Source organism: Acinonyx jubatus, chromosome A3 (genome assembly GCF_027475565.1).
Source record: "Acinonyx jubatus isolate Ajub_Pintada_27869175 chromosome A3, VMU_Ajub_asm_v1.0, whole genome shotgun sequence".
NCBI classification, from domain to species: Eukaryota; Metazoa; Chordata; class Mammalia; order Carnivora; family Felidae; genus Acinonyx; species Acinonyx jubatus.
This window is the reverse complement of record NC_069388.1, coordinates 27,281,564-27,302,608: the sequence shown is the minus strand read 5'-3', so window position 1 is coordinate 27,302,608 and position 21,045 is coordinate 27,281,564. Positions and strand designations below refer to the sequence as shown.

The 21,045-nt window shown below is 50.4% G+C and overlaps 1 non-coding gene across 3 annotated transcripts in view; it reads right to left on the bottom strand.

The window, feature by feature from the left end:
* LOC106985980 (uncharacterized) overlaps positions 1–21,045 on the bottom strand; it is a 105,465-nt gene that overhangs the window by 43,537 nt on the left and 40,883 nt on the right. The gene's annotated exons all lie outside the window — the stretch shown is intronic.

Sequence of the window (21,045 nt, the reverse complement as noted above, 5' to 3'; positions counted from 1 at the left end):
CCGAACAGAGGATCGTAGAAGGCCCCTGGGGTCATTAGGCCACAAATCTGCCCATGTCTCACAGAGTGACCTCGATATTCCCATCCATACAATAGTGGAGGGTTGGTACCTAAGGACCCTGCCAGCTCTGGCTTTCAGCTATTGACATTAGGATGGATTTGAACAGGAGGACTGTTTTGGAAAGCAGGAGGCAAGGAAAGAACGGCATTCTAGAAATAGGGTCCCCCAGGAGCAAATGTCCAAAGGAAAGAAAGTACAGGGCAGGTGTTGAAAAGAGACAGGAAATAGCTTCTATGGAGGGTCCCTGGGATGGTGTACACAGAGGAAAGCATGCAAGGAAGTCATATCCATCTGAACTCTTTAGCAAATGAAAGAAAGGAAAAAAATATTGATTTATATAACTGAGAAGGCCAGAGTACTTCAGGTATGGCTTCAGGCATGGCTGGATCCAGGTGCTGACATGTTAATGTGAGGACCCCATCTCTCCCTCCATCTTGACTTTGATTTCTTCATTGTTAGTTTCACTCTCAGGGACTCTGACCTCCTGGAGGCACAGGTGGGCCACCCGTAGCTCCAGAATCCATCACACAAACTACATTCGTGGAAAAAAAGATTCTCAAACCCTCCCATGGCATTATCCTGGACCCTTTCCTTTCCCTCACATCTAACAGTTATCTTCACACAGTGAGCACATGATGTAACCTCCACGTAGGTCAAGACAGAGAAGCATGAGAGCACCCCGGAAGTCTCCCTCAAGCCCCCTCCTAATTAATAACCCCCTTAATGGTGTATCCGAGTCACCATCATCTGTTGCCTGCTGTAGCGCACCGGCTCCCAGCTGTCTCAAGCTTTCACTCTTGCGTCTCTCAATTAATTCAGTTACTTCAGTCAACTCCGAGATCCTGTAAAATGTAAGTCAAAAGCTGTTCCTCCTCTGCCCCAAACCTTCCCATAGCTCCCATTTCATTTGGTATAAAAGCCAAGGCTCTTACCATGGCCTGTAATGTCCTACACAAGCTGGTATCTCATCCGCCTCTTGCCCCCCTCCCCCCAGCATCCCTGCTCCATCTATACTGGCCTCCTTCTGTTCCTCCAACACTCTCAGGCACACATGCCCAGAGCTGTTGTACCTGCTGTTCCCACTGCCTAGAATACTCTTCTCCCCCAGCCCCCGGGTGGTTCATCCCATCCCCTCCGGTTTGTGTTCAAATGTCCCCTTTGACATCTGCTCCCGCCAAGATGGAATGTCAGGGACTGGATTTACTCTCCCATTTGAAACAAGCAAACAAAATGAGGCAAAATATATGAAATGATAGTTTTCAAGACACTGGGCACCAGGCAATAAAGGATAGTGATCTGTAACGGACGGAAAGCAAACAAAGTAAAGCCCTATGAAGTCCCCAGTTTACTGCCTGGGGAGAGTTTCCAGATCCTAGCGCAGGGAAAGGGAACCCAGGTGAAACCCAGAAGATTGCCTGAGTTAAGGAAATTCAGCTACAAATCCAGGAAGACCAAGGAAAGCTGAGTTTGCAGGACAGAGTATCAGAAAGGAGAGAGCTGAACACAGAGAAAATTCCAGAGAGCTGCAGAAAGTCCCCCTGGAGTATTAGGCTGAACACTGGTTGATGCTTTTGTCTGATAAAACTATTCTGGGTTGGGTAAAAAACATGGGAGAAGACTAGAGAACCCTGTCCAGGAGTCACACGGGACCAAAAATAGAGCCAAATAGAAAAAAAAATTAATAACCCATGGGGCACTGTTTATAGTACTCAGGAAGGTCTTTTCTCAGTATTGGTGATGAATTAGCCCTCAACAAAGCACAGCTCTGGACCCACTCAGCAAATCATAAAGTCAAGATTTGAAAGCATCAAACTAAGTTTTCTAGGTAATCTAACTGAGTCTCAGAGCAAAACTCAAGAAGATATAGAAATATAAAAATATATAGCAGACAACAAAGGTAAAATTTGTAGCATTTGGCATCCAAACAAAAGTTACCAGGCATGCAAAGAAACAAAAAACATGGCCCATAATGAGGACAATAATGAATCAACTGAAGTTGACCCAGAACTGACACAGAAGTAGTGGACTATGGACATTAAAACAGTTATTAAAACTGTATTCTGTATGTTTAAAAGTTAAAGATACACACGGAAGACAGTAAAAGATCCAACTTGAATTTCTAGAAATGAAAACTGCAATGTCTGAAATGAAAAATATGCTGGGATTAATGGCTGACCAAACACAGAAAAAGAAATGGTTAGTGAATTTGAAGACATAGCAGATAGAAACTATCCAAAATGGAACACAGAGAGGAATAATAATAATAATAATAAGCATCAGGAGCTGTGGAACAACTTCAAGCAGCCTAATGTGTAACTGAAGTCCCCAGAGGAAATATTTGAAAAAGAATGGCTGAGATGTTCCAAATCTGATGTAAGGTATAAACCTACAGATGCAAGAGATTTAATAAATCTCAAGCACAAGAAACTGAAAGAAAATTATCCATCATGATCAAATTGCTCAAAACCAGTGACAAAGAGGAAAATATTTTAAAAAGAGAGATACAAAGGACCACCTGGGTGGCTCAGTCAGTTAAGCATCTGACTCTTGATCTCAGCTCAGGCCTTGATTTCAGGGTCATGAGTTCAAGTCCCAAGTTGGGCCCCATGTTGGGCTCTGTGCTGGGTATGAAATTCAACTTAAAAAAAAAAAAAAGACAGGGGCGCCTGAGTGGCTCAGTTGGTTAAGCGACCAACTCTTGATTTTGGCTCAGGTCATGATTTCACGATTTGTGGGATGGAGCCCCACTTCAGGCTCTACATTGACAGCACAGAGATTGCTCGGGATTCTCTCTCTCTCCTTCCCTCTCTGCCTCTCTCTCTCTCTCTCTCAAAATAAATATATTTTTTTAAAAATACAGAGAAACAAAGATAAGGATGATGGCAGATTTCTTGTTGGACATGAGCTAAGGGAGAAAGTAGTGGAGCAAATCTTTGAACTCAAAGAAAGAAAAAAAATGTGTCAACATAAAATTCTATACCCAGTTAAAATATCCTTCAAAAATGAAGGTGAGATAAAAATGTTTTTTCAGACACACATCGTTGAAAGAATTCTTCACCAACAGATCTGCACTACAAGAAATGATAAATGAAATCCTTTAGACAGAATGAAAATGATACCACACGGAAATGTGGATCTACACAAATGAATAAAGAGCACCACAAATGTTAATTACATGAGTAAATATATAAGATTTTTCCTTACTATTTTAAAGTATTTAGAAGATAATTTACCGGTTGAACAACAAGTGCCATTGTAACATTTACATAAGTAAAATGTAGGACAATAAAATCAAAATCTGGAAGGAAGAAAGAAAGGGAAGTGTACTACTATAAGATTCTTATACTATACATGAAATGGTATAATATCATTTGACAATAGATTGTGGTCAGTTAGAGATATATATTATAAATCCTAATGTAACCACTGAAATGATAAAATTGCAGAATTATAGCTAATAAACCAGCAAAGGAGGTAAGATGGAATAATAAAAAGTGATCAATTGATCAAAAATAAGGCAGAAAAATAAGAAAAAGGAAACGGGCAGATAGGACAAATAACGAGCAAATAGACTTAAATCTAACCATATCAATAATCACATTCAATGTAAATGGTCTAAACACCTCCAATTAAAAAGCAGAGATTGTCAGATTGGATTTTTTAAAAAGACCCAAATATGTGCCACCTACAAAAAACAAAAGGAAACAAAACAAAAAGCACTTTAAATATAAAGACACAAGTCAACAGTATAAGGATGGAAAACTATATACCATGCTAACACTAATCAAAAGAACACTAGATGACTTAAACAACAGAAACTTATTTTGTCACATGTATGGAGGCTGGAAATCAAAGACCAAAATATCAACAGGTTTGTTTCTTCTGGGGTCTCTCTTCTTGGCTTGCAGATGGCCACCTTCTCACTGTGTCCTAACGTGGTCCTTCCTCATGTGCACCCATCCCTTGTGTCTATTCGTGCATCCAAAGTCCCTCTTCTTGTAAGGACACCAGTCAGATTGGATTAGGGGCCATCCTAAAGGCCTCACTTTAACTTATTTACCACAATAAAGGCCCTATCAACAAAATATAGTCACATTCTGAGGCCAGGCCTTCAACATACAAATTCTGGGAGGACACAATTCAGCTCATAACAGAAAGGGAAAGGAGAAAGGATGGCAAAAACAAAACAAAACACAACACACACACACACACACACACACACACACACACACACACACACTCTCTGAAAAAGAAAAGCTCACTTGAATACCTAGTCTAGAGAAAGCCAATACTAAATCATTGTGACCTTTCAGTGATCCAACTCCTGAAAGGATCAGAATATATACTTTAAAAAAAAAGAAAGAAAGAACATTGGGTGTCTAATTTAATATTAAACAAAAGTTAAGAAGTTATTTCAGAGCAAATATTCTGACCAGGGATAGATATAAGGTGATTTTTTATAAAGTCATCTTATAATGAGTAAGCGATCGATTAATTAAAAGCATATCTCAATTTTAAATGTTTATGCCCCTGATGGCAGAAATTCAAAATACATAAAGCAAAAACTGATAGACTTGCAAGGAGAAAGAAATCCACAATTATAGACTGAGATTTCAAATCTCAATAATTGAAAGAACAAATAGAGGGGCGCCTGGGTGGCTCAGTCAGTTAAGCATCTGACTTCAGCTCAGGTCATAATCTCAAGGCTTGTGAGTTCGAGCCCTGCGTCAGACTCTGTGCTGACAGCTCAGAGCCTGGAGCCTGCTTCGGATTCTGTGTCTCCCTCTCTTTCTGCCCCTTCCCTGCTCACACTTGGTCTCTCTCTCTCTCAAGAAATAAATAAACATTAAAAAAAAAAAAAGAACAAATAGAAAATCAAATGTCACCTTTTTCGTATGTCCTACCTTGATCATCACTTTTAACTGCAACCCCTCACTCCTATCCCTCTCTCCTGCACACATCACCTTCTAAATAAATGAATAAATAAATATTTATTTATTTATGTATTTTAATTTATTTATTTGTATAATGCCTAGAACAGTGTCTGACACTTAGAAGATTCTCAAAAAAAAAACCCAAACTGTTGAATAAAAACATGATTGAAAGAGTGTTAATTGCTATTATTATGACTAGTATTATGTGACTTTGCATGTAGACTTTATTTGTGATTTCAATGGTTAGAACCCAACAAAATTAATCTTGGAGGCCCAGAATTCTAGAGCATAGGGGCAGAAATCCAGAATGTTCGAGCAAGATGCATAGAATGTTAATAGTCTAGAAAACTCAAAGGCCTACAATGTTAGAATGTGGGGGTGTTTAGAGCCAGAACATCAGAATCAGGGACCAGGGCTGAGGAGGGATCTAAACCTGGGCGGGTGGGGGGAGCCTGGATTGGAGGGGGGCTGTTCAGAGTCAAACAGAATTTTTGTAATTCCTCTGTTGGTTCTGAGTGTCCCCTAACCTTAGTATCCATACAGAGGTGTATATACCCAGCTAACTAAGCTCAGCAAGGGGACCGAGAAGCTATCCACCCTCGGCCTCAGGGGCTGTAGCAATGAGGGGAGTGAGGGGGGTGGGGTGGTGAGGGAGGCTGTATTTCTTATTTCTCCATTTTTATTCAGCTCCCGCTCACGGGGCCCCTTCTGGACGGTAGGCCCGTGAGGCCTTTCAGTCACGCAAGACTGGAGGCTGTCATTATCAGAGGAAACCACCACCACCAGCTTCACGGGAATGGGGGGACAGGCGGCAGCCTACTGAGGCCTGCCCGTCATCCCAGGGAACCCTGCCCCACAGCCCCAGACCAGCTAGGGAAGCTGGGTCCTAGGGCGTGGGAGATAGGGTGCACAGGGGGTAGATCTCTGAGCCCAGGATTGCAGCCTTCACCGCTCCGGAATGGGGTGTTCTGGTGGGGGCGGGAGGGAGGGGTCCAGCAGGTGGGGTCCACACATGATCAGCTGCCTTGCTTTGTTTTTATCTACAGCTCTAATCGCCCGCTGAACCTCAAGTCTTATGTGTTTCTCTTATTTCTCATCCACCTCCCAAACCGGACTGGGACTCCGTGAGGGCACAGCCAACAGCTTCTGCTTTGCTCACGCCGGCCTCATCTGGTGGTGCGACTGCGGGCTCTGTGCACAGCAAGGGCTCCGTCAGTGCTGCCGGTGGTCTGCCTGGACCAAGGTGCTTCTCCGGCCCCATGTGCAGGGATTCCTTGGACACTGGGTCACACCCTCCATGAGAACTAGCGAAGACGGTGGGTGAATCGTCTACCCACAGACCGGCACGCGGGTGCAGGCGCGTCCCAAGGACCTCAGACACCCACCTCCCCACGCTGCCCAGCCCCAACCCCAAGCTCTGCAGAGACCACACATTTTGACCGCATGCCCAGGCACGGCTCTACCCCACCGCGCAGGAGACTGATGAAACTCAAGGGCCTCTTTCCGGCACCATCTCTTAGCCATCTAGTTTTCAACTGCGGCCCTGTGCCCATCCAGGAAAAACCACAGGAAATACAAGAGCCAACACCTGTGAGCACTTGCTGTGCGCCCAGCGCTGCACCAACCTGGTCCATCACCTCTGTACCCCTGGGCACAGCGTCCTTCTCTGACACACAACCTCACGTAGTGGGCAGGGAGGATTTTCGGAACCCCATTCTGCACCCCCTGCCATTGGCCTCCACAATAGCCTCGGATTTACCCTCCATGTAGGACCCGGGTTCTCAACATTACCGGAATCAGGCTGCCTTTTTGAGGCTGGGTCAACGGTTGGCAAAGCCCCAGGAAAATGCACAAAGAAGCACGATGTATCAGACAAATTCCCGGGGACTCTCCCTCCCACCCTCCATCCGCCTCCACCACCGCTCTAGCCATTGGAGCCTGCAGACCCCCGAGCCAAGAGCCAGACCTGGGGAACACACACCTGGGGAACAGGATGGGTGGCCAGGTCCCCTCTTTTGGACACTGCTGGGAAGCCCCTCCCCATTCCTTCGCGGCCCCCCTTCTTCATCACTACCTCACTGCTTAATTGGGCGGCCCCGTGAGCGTGTGTGTGTGTGTGTGTGTGTATGTGTGTGTGTGTGTGTGTGTGTGTGTGTATCTGGGGGCTCGGGGGCGTCACTCCTCACACATGGGGCGGCCGGGTGGAGTGGGGGTGCTGGCTCCCTGCCCAGGAGCAGGACCCCTCCCCCCAGCCCCCGGCCGCTGGAGGATTGTGCAGCTCAAACAGATGGACCGAGCCGAAGGGGCGGGGGCGCGCTGACGGGGTGCGAGACGGCAGTGCGGCGGCCGGGCCTCCCGGCGCCCTGACAAAGGCGGGGGCCTACGGCGCGGGGCGCCTTATCAGCGCGAGCAGACCGGGCGGCCGGGCGGGCGCCCGCGGCCCGCGTGCAGGCGCACAAAGGCCCGGGGCCGCGCGGGGGGCGGGGGGCGGGGGGCGCGAAGATTAATTGCCCAATCAAGTAGTCGGCGCGGGGCGGGGGCGGGGCCGCGGCCCCTGGGGACGCGGGGCGACGCATAATGAAGTGTGCAAAAAGTTAATTTGCTCCGCGACTCGCTGCTCGCCACAATCAAAGACGGGCGGCGAGGAGGGGAGCAGTGAGGAGTGTGCCCCCGCCCCCGCCGCCCCAGCTTGCGATGAGGGGGGCGGGCGGGGGTAAGGAACCGGGCACCCCCCCACACACACACACACACCCCAGCGTGGGAGGGAAGCATAGATCTCCAGATGAGCTTTCGACCCCCAGACCCCCACTTCCGCCTGCCGTGTGTCCCCCGCGGGCCCCGTCCAGGCCGCTCTCCTGCGCGCACAATGGTTGACATTTCTGGAGCGCTCGCTCTGGGCCGGGCACCGCGCCAAGCGCTTCCTGGTGTGATCTCTGGTCTCGCAACCTGAGGAGGTAGGGCTAGTGAGCTGAGCATCCCGTTTTGCAGAGGAGGAGCCCGGGGGCACAGACATGCTAAGGAAGTGCCCCAAGGTCACACGCAGGACCCTTACCGGGCCGAAGCTGTAGGTGGAAAATGATGCGGTGGAAAGTGTCAAAGCCCAAATACACCCGATAATGTGGAGGGGTGATTTTATTCAAGCTATTGCAAGTAGGGAGGGCACCCAGGATCCCAAGAGCAGGATGTCTAGGCAGGGTGGGTTCTCCTTAGATTTACAGGGAAGAGCACACAGGTTACAGGCGGGGAATTTAGAGCTGGGATTGTCTTGCAATGGGGGGGAAGGCTCCTTGGTCAGCTGAACGGTTAAATGTTTGTTTCCACTTTCAGATGGGACAAACAGTTCTAATCTCAGCTAATGAACCATGAGACAAAGAATGGGAAAGTCGGGGGTTGGCTTGAACAGCAGGTTCAGGCAAAAGGAGAAAGGCCACAGGCAAACAAGGAAGTCATCTGAGTCTTAGGAGAGAAAGATGGACAAGGGTCTTGTCTAAGTCATGTGAGGAAAGTGCTTGCTTGTGGTAAACCATTTCTCTGAACAGAGAAGAGTAGTGGAATTTCAGAAAACAAAGGTTGGGGGGATTTCTTAACCGTCACTGTTTTCCAGGAGCACAGGGCTTGGGTCAAGTTTAACAGTGTCAAAAGGTTGGCTGATAGTGTAGGTAGAGGCCTGGCACCCCGATGGCTTTGAGCCACTGCCTGGTGAGGAACTCATCCTCAGCAAATAGAAATGCCCTTTTAGTCATTTCCCTGGGCACGTGACCTTAGATAAGGGAGCGATAGTATCCCACCTTACAGGATACTAGATCAGAGACAGCACGCCCGGTAACACAAAGCAAAGCACCTAGAATACGGTAGGTGCTCAATTAATGTTACCCATCAGTACGACTATTTTCTCAAAAAGTGTGGTGTCACGATTTGAATTCAAGCTGTCTGGGTTCAGAGACTGCAAGCTTACCATCCGCTCTACTTCCAGACCTCCATGTATTGATTCAGTCCTCAAACTCCCAAACACATCCCAAACCTGTGTCCCTGGCACTGGGTGATCTGATACATAAAGGAGGAGACCCTGGACAGTCCACCCCACTGTGAGGCAGGCCAGCCCTAAATGGACAGTGGCACAAGAGCCACGGCGGCCATGATTGCTCAGGGGAAGCACCAAACCAGGGTTTAAGGACAGTTTGGGGGTCCTGGAGGCTGTGTCCCAAATGTCCACAGACCAGTTGGCACAGGGGAGCAGCAGCCCCTTCAGACTCCTGGAAAAGTGGCTTCCAGGATGGATTCACCTCCTGGCACTGACTGGCGACTCCTGAGTCCTGGTTCTCTGACCCACTGCCCAGGCCTGTGCCTGGGCCCAGGCAGGATCAGGGGATTAGGGAGAGAGCCCTCGAGGGTGACAGGAGCCAGGCTGGCCGGAAAGAGGCAGGGTTACAACCAAACCAAGATATCGGGGCCCCTGATCATAATAATGAAAGAAAGGAAGGAAGGAAGGAAGGAAGGAAGGAAGGAAGGAAGGAAGGAAGAAAGAAAGAAAGAAAGAAAGAAAGAAAGAAAGAAAGAAAGAAAGAAAGAAAGAAAGAAAGAAAGAAAAAAGGGACGCGTGTTCGGCAATGCCCAGGGACCAGGACTGCTGCCCTGTTACCAAAAATGTCGAAGCTCTCGACTCTGCAAATTAGCATAAAACATGCTGTTTTGCATCGATTTGCATGTCATTTGCATGCTAATGACTCGATGCCACAATGCACCCAGTCCCCTAAGCAGCTTCTGGTCCTTGCTTTTCTCCTAGCCCCTGCCCCTTGCCTTGCACTGAGAAAACCAGAAAATCTGGGTTCTAAGCTAGGCTGGGCGACTTATTCCCTGTGGGGCCCAGGCTAGTCCTTGCCTCTCTCTCAGTCTCAGTTTCCCTGACTGAGCTCAAGGAGACAAACTGAGCAAGGGTTTTCAAATTATGCTCCAGTCACCCCCTTGGGAGCTGCAGACACAGAGACGGGGGAGCAGGTGGGGCAGGCGCCCCCCTCCCATCCCTTTCGAACAGCTGGGGCTCTGAGTAAAATTTCTCTTCAGCAATGCAGAGCTTCTCTGTTCCAAACAAAGACCAAAAGTTTACAAACAAACGGACTTAGTTGTCTCCGGCAAGTCTTTCTAGCACAACCTTCTCTAAAGACTTGAACAGCAGTAACAATCAGAGTTAAAACATGTAGCCCGTATCGTGTGGCAGATCCTGTTCCAAGCAACAGAGACACATAACTCTATCTTGACGCAACCCTGGAAATAAATACCGTTACTATACCCCCCATTTTCTAGGTGGGTCAATTGAGGCACCAAAAGGTTGAGTAACTTAGCTAAGTTCAAACAGTCACCGGATGGGAGAGTGAAGAGTCAGTCTGGCTGTAGAATTTACACCATGGGTTTCGCCAGGTCACCTCTGCCATTGTACAGATGAAATTGAGGCTCAGAGAGGGAGGGAGCGTTTCTAAGCATAGCCACTAAACTGGCACTTGAACCTTGCTTCCTGCCTGAGCCCCCAGGCTCTCTGTCAAGGGGAAGGGTGGCCAGAGAAGGGAAGGCTGCGATTTCAAAGATGCTCAAGACACTTCTCTCTTGGTCCCGTGGACTTGCCAGGACGAAGGATGGTTTCTTCCCTGGCCATCCCCAGAGCTTGCTTCCTCCTCCTCGGCCACCCTAGTGCCAGCTGGTTAGACTTCAGGGAATAGTCTCCAGAACCAGCCAGCACGAGCCCCTAAATCAAGGCAGCCAGCAGGCTACTGAGAGCACCAGGTATGCCAGTCAGAGCCGGCACACAATGCCCTGCCCGGCTGTGCAGGTGGAGGCACCGCCGAGGGGGACTCCACTGCAGGGGGCTGGGGGGGGGGGCTTTCTCTCTGCAGAGGCAGGCGCGCCATGCCAGCAGGCGCTCAGCCCCACCCTTTGGGGATCCGGCTGGGAAGCCCCCAGGTGCAGCTATGACTGGCCTCCCAGAGCGGTGCCCCGCAGGGGGCTGGTCATCCCTCTCTCTGTTCAGTGCCCCTCGATGGCTTTCTCAAGCCCCTTCCCTCCTGCCAACCTCTCCCTCTGAACTGCCCCCTCCCACCCTGCTCCGACCACCCTGGCCTTCTCTCAGCTCCTCCCATGCCCCGAGCTCTGTCCTACCTCTGCACCTCTGCATGTGCTGGCGCCTCTACCTGGAACACCCTGCTGCGTTGCCTAGTCACCCCATCTAAGGTTGACTACCACTGCCCCACCCCCCCGCCCGCCCCCCACTCCCTGGCACTTAACCGTCTTTTCTTCTCGGCCGTTATTTCAATCTGAACGTATCTGGCTTATTTACGTGCCTCCTCATGTAGTGCCCATCTCCACCCTTAGACTCTCACTCCAGGAGAGTCAGGACTGTGTGTGTCTTACAGAAATAGAGGTCCCCAAGAAATATTTGTGGGAGGAATGAAAAAGGAGGGAAGCCGGTAGCTGCTGCTGATTTGTTCGGTTCGTGTTGGTCTCGCCCTCCCCCCATCCCTGCCCTAGAGCGTCAGCTGCACGAGAGGCAGGGATTTATATGCCTGTTCTCTTCATGGCTGTGATCCCAGGAGTTAACACAGTGCCTGGTACCCAGTAGGTGCTCAGTAAATATCTGTTGCATGAATGAGCCAAGAGTGCAAGGGTCTCGCAGAGATGGGGTGCCGCTGATGGGGTGTAGGACCCCGGGCAGGTTCCTTCCCTCCGGACACTTCTGTCTCCCCATCTGAAAGCTGGACTGTGGAATCCCCGCCACTTTCTGCAGGACTGTGGCCCATTCCAGGGCCGCTGTGAGGATGAAAATGAGAAAATGTACGTAGGCACCGGGCACGCGGTAGGGGTTTTATAACCACAGCCCTATAGTCATTAACTGCCTCTGTAGCTAATCCTGCCGGGTTATTTGGATTTCCCCAATGACCAGAGCACGAGGGAAACCCCAGGTGCGGGTGGGGGTGGGCACGGTTTGAGTTCAGCGGCAGAGGCGGATTGAGGGTGAGGCTGGAGAGGTGGGCTACGGTGAGATTGGGCAGACAGCCCTGGGAACTTAATGGAGATGTCACCTTTATCCTGGAAGCAAACGGAGCTAGGGAACGATTTTAAGCAGCAGAGTAAAATGATCTGGTCTGATTTTCAAAACACTCACTCTGGCTGCCAGGTTGCCGGGTAGGGCGGGTGGCTCCCCATGCTCATTACCTCCCTTCCCCTCCCCCCCCCCCCAGTATTAGAACCCCTAGATAGAGCTGGGCATGTGGACACCCAGAATCAAGACCACACTAACTCTTGTAGTTAGTGGTATAGCCGTGTGTCTCCAGTCCAGCCAAGAGGAGTAAGGAGACTACCCACCTGCAATTTCTGGGAGAGATCCTCGAGGAGAGAGGGGATATTCTTTGCCTCTTCTTCCTTCCCTCTGGCTGGAATGTTGACATGATAGCTGGAGAATGTGCAGCCACTTTGGACCACGAGGTGTTGAGGATGGTGGAACAAGACAGAAGAAGGGCTTGGGTCCCTGGGGATTGAGGACCCATCTTGTCAGCCTAGGGCTGCCTGCCTCCAGACCATTCATAAGAAAGAGAAACCAGTGTTTGTCTCCTGTAAGTCACTCTTCTTTTGGGCTCTCTGCCACTTATGGCCAATTCCAAAACGAACAGGTCCGGTTAGCACAAATGATCTCGGAGCTCTGTGGCCTACCTCCAGGGGAATGGGGGAGAGGACTCTGCTGGTCTTCTTTTTTGAAGTTTATTTATTTATTTTGAGAGAGAGAGAGCGTGTAAGCAAGGGAGGGGCAGAGAGAAAGAGGGAGGGAGAATCCCAAGCAGGTTCCACGCCGTCAGTGCAGAGCCCCACACAGAGCTCAAACTCACAAGCCACAAGATCATGACCTGAGCTGAAGTTGGATGCTTAACCAGCTGAGCCACCCAGGTGCCCCTCTGCTGGCCTTCGATGTCCTGCTCACAATAGCCCTGAAGCTCCTGGCTCAGGCTGCCTGGATAAGCCCAACTGGCTGGCATCCCTGGCTGGACCCAGCTGGGACAGGTGCAGAGCTCCTGCGGGCCTGAGACCAGGGCTTCTACTGCTTTTCTCGAAGCTTTGAGGGGCAGGGCAGAGAGGACAAGGGCCATGGCAGAATGGCACTGTCCGTTCTTGTGGGCCACCTCCAGCCCCTTGTTACCCACCTTCCACACGATACCCAAGAGAGCTTTTAAAGAAGCTTTGTTGTTGTTGTTTGAGAGAGAGAGAGAGAGAGAGAGAGAGAGCGAGCGAGCATGAGCACGGAAGGGGCAGGCCCCGTACTGTCAGCATGGAGCTGGACACGAGGCTCAACCTCACGAATTGTGAGATCACGACCTGAGCCGAGATCAAGAGTCGGATGCTTAACCGACTGAGCCACCCAGGCTCCCTGACCCAAGAGAGCTTCTTAGTGTCCTCTCTTGATCTCACAAATCACCTCAGTGCCTTCCCACAGTCCCCCAGGGCCCTCAAGACGACATCCAGTCACCTCTGGCCCATCAGGTTTTGTAGGACATGGCATGATTCTTCAGGGTACAGCTTCCAAGTCAGACTCACACACACATATCCCGGCTTTTGAGAGCCCTGTGACTTCGGGGGCGCCTGGGTGGCTCAGTCGGTTAAGCATCCGACTTCGGCTCAGGTCATGATCTCACGGTCCGTGAGTTCGAGCCCCGCGTCGGGCTCTGTGTTGACAGCTCGGAGCCTGGAGCCTGGAGCCTGGAGCCTGGAGCCTGTTGCAGATTCTGTGTCTCCCTCTCTCTCTGCCCTTCCCCCACTCATGCCCTCTCTCTCTCTCTCTCTCTCTCTCTCTCTCTCTCTCTGCAAAAGTAAATAGACATTAGAAAAAAAATTAAAAAGAGCTCTGTGACTTCGGGCAACTTCCCGAAGCATTTTGGGTCTTAATTCCATTAGCTACGAAATGGAGGTGATTGGAACAACAGCTTGCTATTGTCATAGAGTTTCAGTGAGGCAGTGTGGGGGTTCCTGCTATTTACTGATGCGTAACAACCCCCCAAACACAGTGTTGTCAAGACGTTCCCTGGGCTCACGGATTCTTAGGGGTCAGGAACTCACACAAGGCACACCGGACCTGACTTCCTTCTGTTCTACGGTGGCCGGGGCCTCAGCTGGACAGAGGTGACCCCCCCCCCCCCGGGGGCCGGCATCATCTAGACGCATCTTCCCTTACACGTCTGGCCATCGAGACTAGTTCAGCTGAAGCTATTGGCCGGAGCACCCACGTGTGGACTTTCCTGGAGTCCTGAGCTTCCTCGCGGCATGGCCGCTGGGTTCCAAGAGTGAGTGTCCCCCGAATGCAAGCAGAAGTGACATGGCCACTTCCAAACACAGCGAGAACACAGACCCCACTTCTTTTTTTTTTTTTTTTTAATTTTTTTTTCAACGTTTTTAATTTACTTTTGGGACAGAGAGAGACAGAGCATGAACGGGGGAGGGGCAGAGAGAGAGGGAGACACAGAATCGGAAACAGGCTCCAGGCTCTGAGCCATCAGCCCAGAGCCTGACGCGGGGCTCAAACTCCCGGACCGCGAGATCGTGACCTGGCTGAAGTTGGACGCTTAACCGACTGCGCCACCCAGGCGCCCCCAGACCCCACTTCTTGACGAGAAGACTATCACGGCTTTTGGAGCCATAATTTGAAACGGATTATACAATGCCTGTCCCATCATGAGCCCTCATTAAATGTTAACTGGGACGGGTGGCAGTGGTATGAGATCAGGACTCGGTGCTATTTGCGTTGAAACAGTCATATCAGGTGACACTAGGCATCGAGGGGTTAATGCAGGAGGCGCCGGGCGGGGTCTCTGGAACCCCACGGCCCCACGGCAGAACAGGCTCTGGAAAGATTAGAGCTTGGATAAGAGCTAACGGGTCTCGGGTGCTCACTAGACGCCAGGCGCTGAGCCAAGCACTTTCCGTGAACGATCTCGTATAATCCAGCAAGCCATCCAAGAGGTAGGTCCTAGCATTGTGCCCATTAATTGATGAGGAGTCAGAGGCTCAGAGAGGCAAAGGGTCTTGCCCGAGGCCACACAGCGAGGAAGGGGCAGGATTTGAACTCAGGCAGTGTGGTGTCAGAGCCCGTGCACACTTCCCAAGACTAAGCTGGGCAGTAGCCAGCCTGCCAGGTGGAACAGGCCGTCCTGACTGTTTGGTGACAGACAGGGAGGGCTTGTACTGCTGGACGGAGAGCCAGGACCAGGAGGTTTGTCAGCTGCGAGCCCACAGTCACAGGCTGGGGGAATGGGGCCAAGACCTCCTTCTGGAGGGGTGGAGGCGGGAGGGAGTGAAGAGAACCCAAAGAGCAAGGCAGAGCCCCCCTCCAGAAGCAGCAAAGCACTAAGGGATGAAAATAAAGCCCCAGGATCACGTGGGGCCCTGACCTCTGCTCCTGGAGCCCCCATCAGGCCATCACTGGTCCCCCACCTGGAGCAGAGCTCAGCCAGTTCCTGGAGGTCAGGAGGCCTCAGCTGGAGGGGGAGGAGCAGGAGGGCGGGGAGGAGGACACCACTCAATACAACAGCCAGGAAAGGTCACAGAGGGGACTCCCAACAGTGCGGGGGTCTATAATGGCAACCAGCACACCTGCAGGGGCTCCAGACGGCTCTCCCTGGTGCCCTCTGGCCTTGACTTTTCTTCTGACTGCTCTCCTTCCTCCCTTCTCGCCTTATTTCCATCCAGCCCCCTCTTCCGTTTGTCCTTCTTGCCTTCTATCCCTTCTTCCATTCCTTTCTTTCCCTCCCTTCTTCACACTTGCCTTGTTCCTTCCTTCTCTCCTTCCTTCCATTCCTTCCCCCATTTTGAAATCTCGCAGGGAGAAGCTGCACCCCCCCGAAGGCAGGGAGCAGCCCGGTCTGAACAGAGTCATGACCACGGACTTCACCACGACGCCTAAGCCATCACAAAACTAGTCCTAGCAATGCCATGCGTCTGGGACGAGTCTTGTGATGACCTCCTTCATCGCTCGCAAAATCAGGTGTCCCAGAGCACCTGAGTAGCCTGAGCATTACTGGGAGGTGGCTTCAGGGGAGGGGGGGGCACTGGATTAGGAGCCGGTTTACCTTGGACAAATTGCAAGCCCCTCTGGGCCTTGGTTTTCTTGGTTGAAACAACTTCATGGGTTGAGGAGAGAGTTAGACAGGACGGCACACGCTTGTCCTCAGTCACAGGAGTGTTTCTGCCTTGCCCGTCCCTCGCTGGCACAGGCCTATGACCTTTCTCCCAGGCCCGTGGGGCAGAGCCAACTCCCAGCTGACGTTGGCAAGCGGCTGGGGGGGTGGACCAGCAGGCTGTCAGGCCCGGCCTTGTGCCCAGAGAACCTTCTGTGCCACTGTTCCTCAGCCAGGCAGGCCCAACCCACCGGCCACTTCCCGTGCCCCTGGCAGGACAGGGCTATAGGCCCCTCCTCGCCTGTATCTCGCTCAGCTGACCATGGTGGCCACCCTCCTCCCCCCAGGCCCTGGAAACAGAAGTCTCCAATATAAATGCAAATCCACTGCAGTCCCCAGTCTCAGGCTGGCAGTTCCAGCATGTGCTGTAGGCTGGGGACAGGAGCTGACACTGGCCCAGAGGAGATAAGGCACTTCTGGGCCACCCCCGCCCCTGGCCCTGCCCACTCCTCAGCCTGTCAGCTCCACAAACACCCCAGGGAGCCCCAGCCCTTCCTCTCTGCTGCCCCATAAGGCCTGTATGCAAAGCACCGTCCCCCCTCACTGCAGTCAATCCTCAAATATGGTGACAATGTTCCACCCTCCTGCCCTCTCCGCAAGCAGAATGGAGAAAAGGCAGGTGACATGGGGGCTAATTTCTACCACCACCCTCCGGCGGGCTCAGGGCCACCACTAGCCCGTAGCATTCCTTTCTGTGAATCAGAAACAGACAGCCCTTCTTCCTGGTACAAGGCAACCCCTCCAGAGGGCTCTAGGCAGCCTCTTAGCCCCCAGCTGGGCACCCTTGAGCCCCGCACAACCTGCACAATTGTAAGCCACAGCTCGGGGCGCCTGGGGGGCTCAGTTGGTTAAGCGTCCAACTCTTGGTTTTAGCTCAGGTCATAATCTCAGTTTGTGAGTTTGAGCTCCACATTGGGCTTTGCACCGACAGCACGGAGCCTGCTTGGGATTCTCTGTCTCCCTCTCTCTGCCCCTCCCTCACTTGCTCTCTATCTCTTTCTCTCAAAATGAATAAATAAATATTAAAACAAACAAACAAACAAACAACAACAACAAAACCCAGAAGGTAAGCCACAGCTCTTAGCAGGACCCATCTCATCTTTGGGACTTGGTTTCTCTCCACCTAGAGAGACCTGGCAAGCATTGCACAAACCCATTTAGGTTGAGCCCTTGGAATTAGACGGGGTGGTTCCTTGGGTGAGACCTCTTCCAGCTCCAATAACCTATCATCCTTCCATTCCTAGGTCTGAGACGTTCCGACCCATAAGCCACAACTTCCAGAATGCTTAACAAAGGAGCAAGGCATCTCTGGCAGAAACATTCTATGATCCACACGAGATAGAAGCTGGGGTGGGTTTGGAGTCATGAGCAGGGCTCTCAAATGGCCCGGACTCCAGTCCGCTACATTCTGGCTCCAGAATGTCACCTCCTCAGAGAAGCCTCCGCTGGCGGCCTCCTATGGGGCAATTCCTTCCCCTTCTCCAGAGACTATATCACATTCCCTGCTGGTTTTCTTCATGGCATCTATTGTTATGTGAAATTATCTCACTCATTTATGCCTTCCGTGGTTACTTTCCGTCTCTCCCCTCTCCCTTACTAGAATTCAAGTTTCTATAAGAGCAGGTGCCGTGAATCAGTTAACTCCTTCCTCAACGCTTTCTGGGGAGTAACGACGGATCCCCTGACAGGGTTAGTGTAAGGCGTTCATCAAGACAGCCAAAGGTGCTTAGCAGAGAGCTGGCACCCAGTAAGCGCTCAATAAATGCTAATGGCTGTTGTTATCATTATCATGAAAGAGCTGTGGGTGTCCTGGTCCCAGAGGTCCAAATCCCGACACACTCTTGTGTCAGGGGCCAAGCCATCCTCCCCCATTTACTCACCCCATGACCACAGGCAAATGGCTGCTTCTCGTTCTCAATTCCCTCTGTCAAGTGATGTGTCATTGCCAGAAATGTCACCAAGTCGCTCTGAGTGTCAAATGACACCAAGAGGGAAACACACTTTTTAGTCCCTAAATATGATTTCAATACGGGGCGCCTGGGTGGCTCAGTCGGTTGAGCGTCCGACTTCGGCTCAGGTCACGATCTCGCGGTCCGTGAGTTCGAGCCCCGCGTCGGGCTCTGGGCTGACAGCTCAGAGCCTGGAGCCTGCTTCCGATTCTGTGTCTCCCTCTCTCTCTGCCCCTCCCCCGTTCATGCTCTGTCTCTCTCTGTCTCAAAAATAAATAAAAACGTTAAAAAAATAAATAAATAAAATAAACAAATAAATAAAGCCAGTTCATGCTAATGAGAAACTATAGAGCCCTGCCATTAATAAAAATTAGCATCCTGATATAGGGCACCTGGCTTAGTTGGTTAAGCATCTGACTCTTGATCTCAGGTCAGGTCTTGATCGCAGGGTCATAAGTTCAAGCCCCCTGTTGGCTCTACATAAATAAATAAATAAAAGCATTGGTGATTGTAAGAAGAGGATATATGTTGATAATCGCTAAAATAAACACTTAAGTATTAAAAGTCTGATACCTCCAGCCAGATGGGAGATCTGATCCAAAGTTTTCACTCTCTCGAGCTGAGAGTTCTCTGGGGAACTTTTTTTTTTTTTTTAAATTATTCCTTTGGTCACCGGGCCAGACCTTTCCTGAGAACCATACATGCCCAGCCCCGGTGGCAACAGCCTTAAGCGAGAGCATTTCTGGCCTTCAACGCACAAAGGTCTACTTGAGGTAGCAACTTCCGCCCTCCCAAATACAATTAATTGGCAAGGAATCATCACCCAAGCTCGCCTCCCTGGGCATTTCTTGGCTCTCTTCTCTCAGCACCCCCTAATAAAGGTGTCTCCCCTGTGGAGGTGTGGGAAGGGACAGAGGGAGTCAAGTCATGTTTGCCAGGGTGACGATCTCCATGCACACCATTGCAACCGAACATGCCCACTAACCACTCCCGCTCAAACACACAGTCTCCAGGACCCCCTACCTAGTGCCATCCGTCTATTTTGCTGATTCTTCACTTTGGAGAAGGGCAATTTAACACAATGGCTTATTGTTTCCAGGAAAGGATTCGGAAGGGAGACCTCTGGCAAATTTGGTAAAATGTATCCTTTGATTGGATGGGCAATTTCTCTCCTAGGATTTTATCCGGAAGAAACCGTCATGAACGTGGAAAACCACAACAGCTGCACGATGTTCTTGGCAGCACTGTTGATAAGAGAGAAAAGTTGCAAAAAAAAAAAAACCCTGAATGGTCATCAATAGGGGATTCAGTAAATAGATACGATAGTCCACATGATGGGCAATGATGCAACCATTTACCGATGAGGCTGTAAGATATTTAGACACGGAAAATGTTCATGTATATTATTAAGTAGAAAAGTAGCTACAAAAGAGAATGTACAAGATGTCCCTTTTAAAATATACATACATATGCATTGTAGAAAGATTGGGATGGATTTGGGTTAGAGAGGATTTCTTAAACGGGAAACAAAAAGTCCAGACCATAAAGGCAAATAAATCTTTTCTTTCTTTTATTTTTTTTTTATTTTTTTTTTAACATTTATTTATTTTTGAGACAGAGAGAGAGCATGAACAGAGGAGGGTCAGAGAAAGAGGGAGACACAGAATCTGAAACAGGCTCTAGGCTCTGAGTTGTCAGCACAGAGCCCGACGCGGGGCTCGAACTCACGGACTGTGAGATCATGACCTGAGCCGAAGTGACGCTTAAACGACTGAGCCACCCAGGTGCCCCAAGGCAAATCTTTTCTTAATGTTTGTTTGCTTATTTCCAGAGAGAAAGAGCAAGCGCATTCACGCAGGAGCACGGGAGGGGCCGAGAGAGGGCAAGAGAGAGAGAATCCCAAGCAGCGCAGAGCCTCACAAACCATGAGATCATGACCTGAGCTGAAATCAGTGGGACGTTTAACCGACTGAGCCACCCAGGTGCCCCATAAAGGCAAATATTAATAAATTAATCTCCATTAGAATTAATACTCTGTTCAAAAGTCACAGTAAAAAAAGTGAAAATGGTAAGTCACAAGCTGGGAAAAGTTTGTCACGGTCTGACTGACAAAGATCAGGCTCGAAATATATACAGAGCGCCTACAAGTCAGTAAGACGATCAAGAAGAACAGAGTCCAGATTTGAACAGACATAAAGAACAGAAAACATGAACAGCCAATAAACATACAAAAAGATGCTCAACCTCTTAGTAATTAGCAAAATCCAAATTAAAAGTTCGTTTTATGTCTACTAGATTGGTGAAACTTCCAAAGCTGGAAAAATCCCCCGTTTGATCCCTCGGGTGGCACAAGGAGGATTCCGGGACACTGGTGATGGGGGGTCAGTTTGTATAGCCACTTTGAAGAACAACTTGGCGTTATTTTGCACTCACTCTACAACCCTGCAATCCCATCCCTGGGGACATTCTAGAGAAGCTTGTATGTGTGCACAGGAGGAAGCCCCTCCTTCCGCTCCCTGCCCTCCGGCACCTGAGAAATTCTTCCTTCCACCGGGTCTTCTGACTTCCTCTGGATAGCGGTGGGCAATGTTTGCCCTAGGGGCTGGGGCTTTAACTCTCCCACACTTCACGTGGTGGGACCCAGCCCTGTTGGCCAGTCACTGGGCAGGCCAGACCCCCTGCTCATCACCTGAGTGGAAGCAGGGAGACAGCCGTGACTGTCCTGGGGACCAGGGAGAGGCCAAGAGCGCCCGGAGGGTGTCAGGAAAAGTGGCAGGGTGACAGTTCATGCAAATAATAGACTCCTCTCTGCAATGCAAAAGGAGGGGCAGCTCCATCTGGGCCAATTGGAAGCATCCAAGACAAATCGCCAAGGGGAAAAAGTAGGCAGATCAGCTA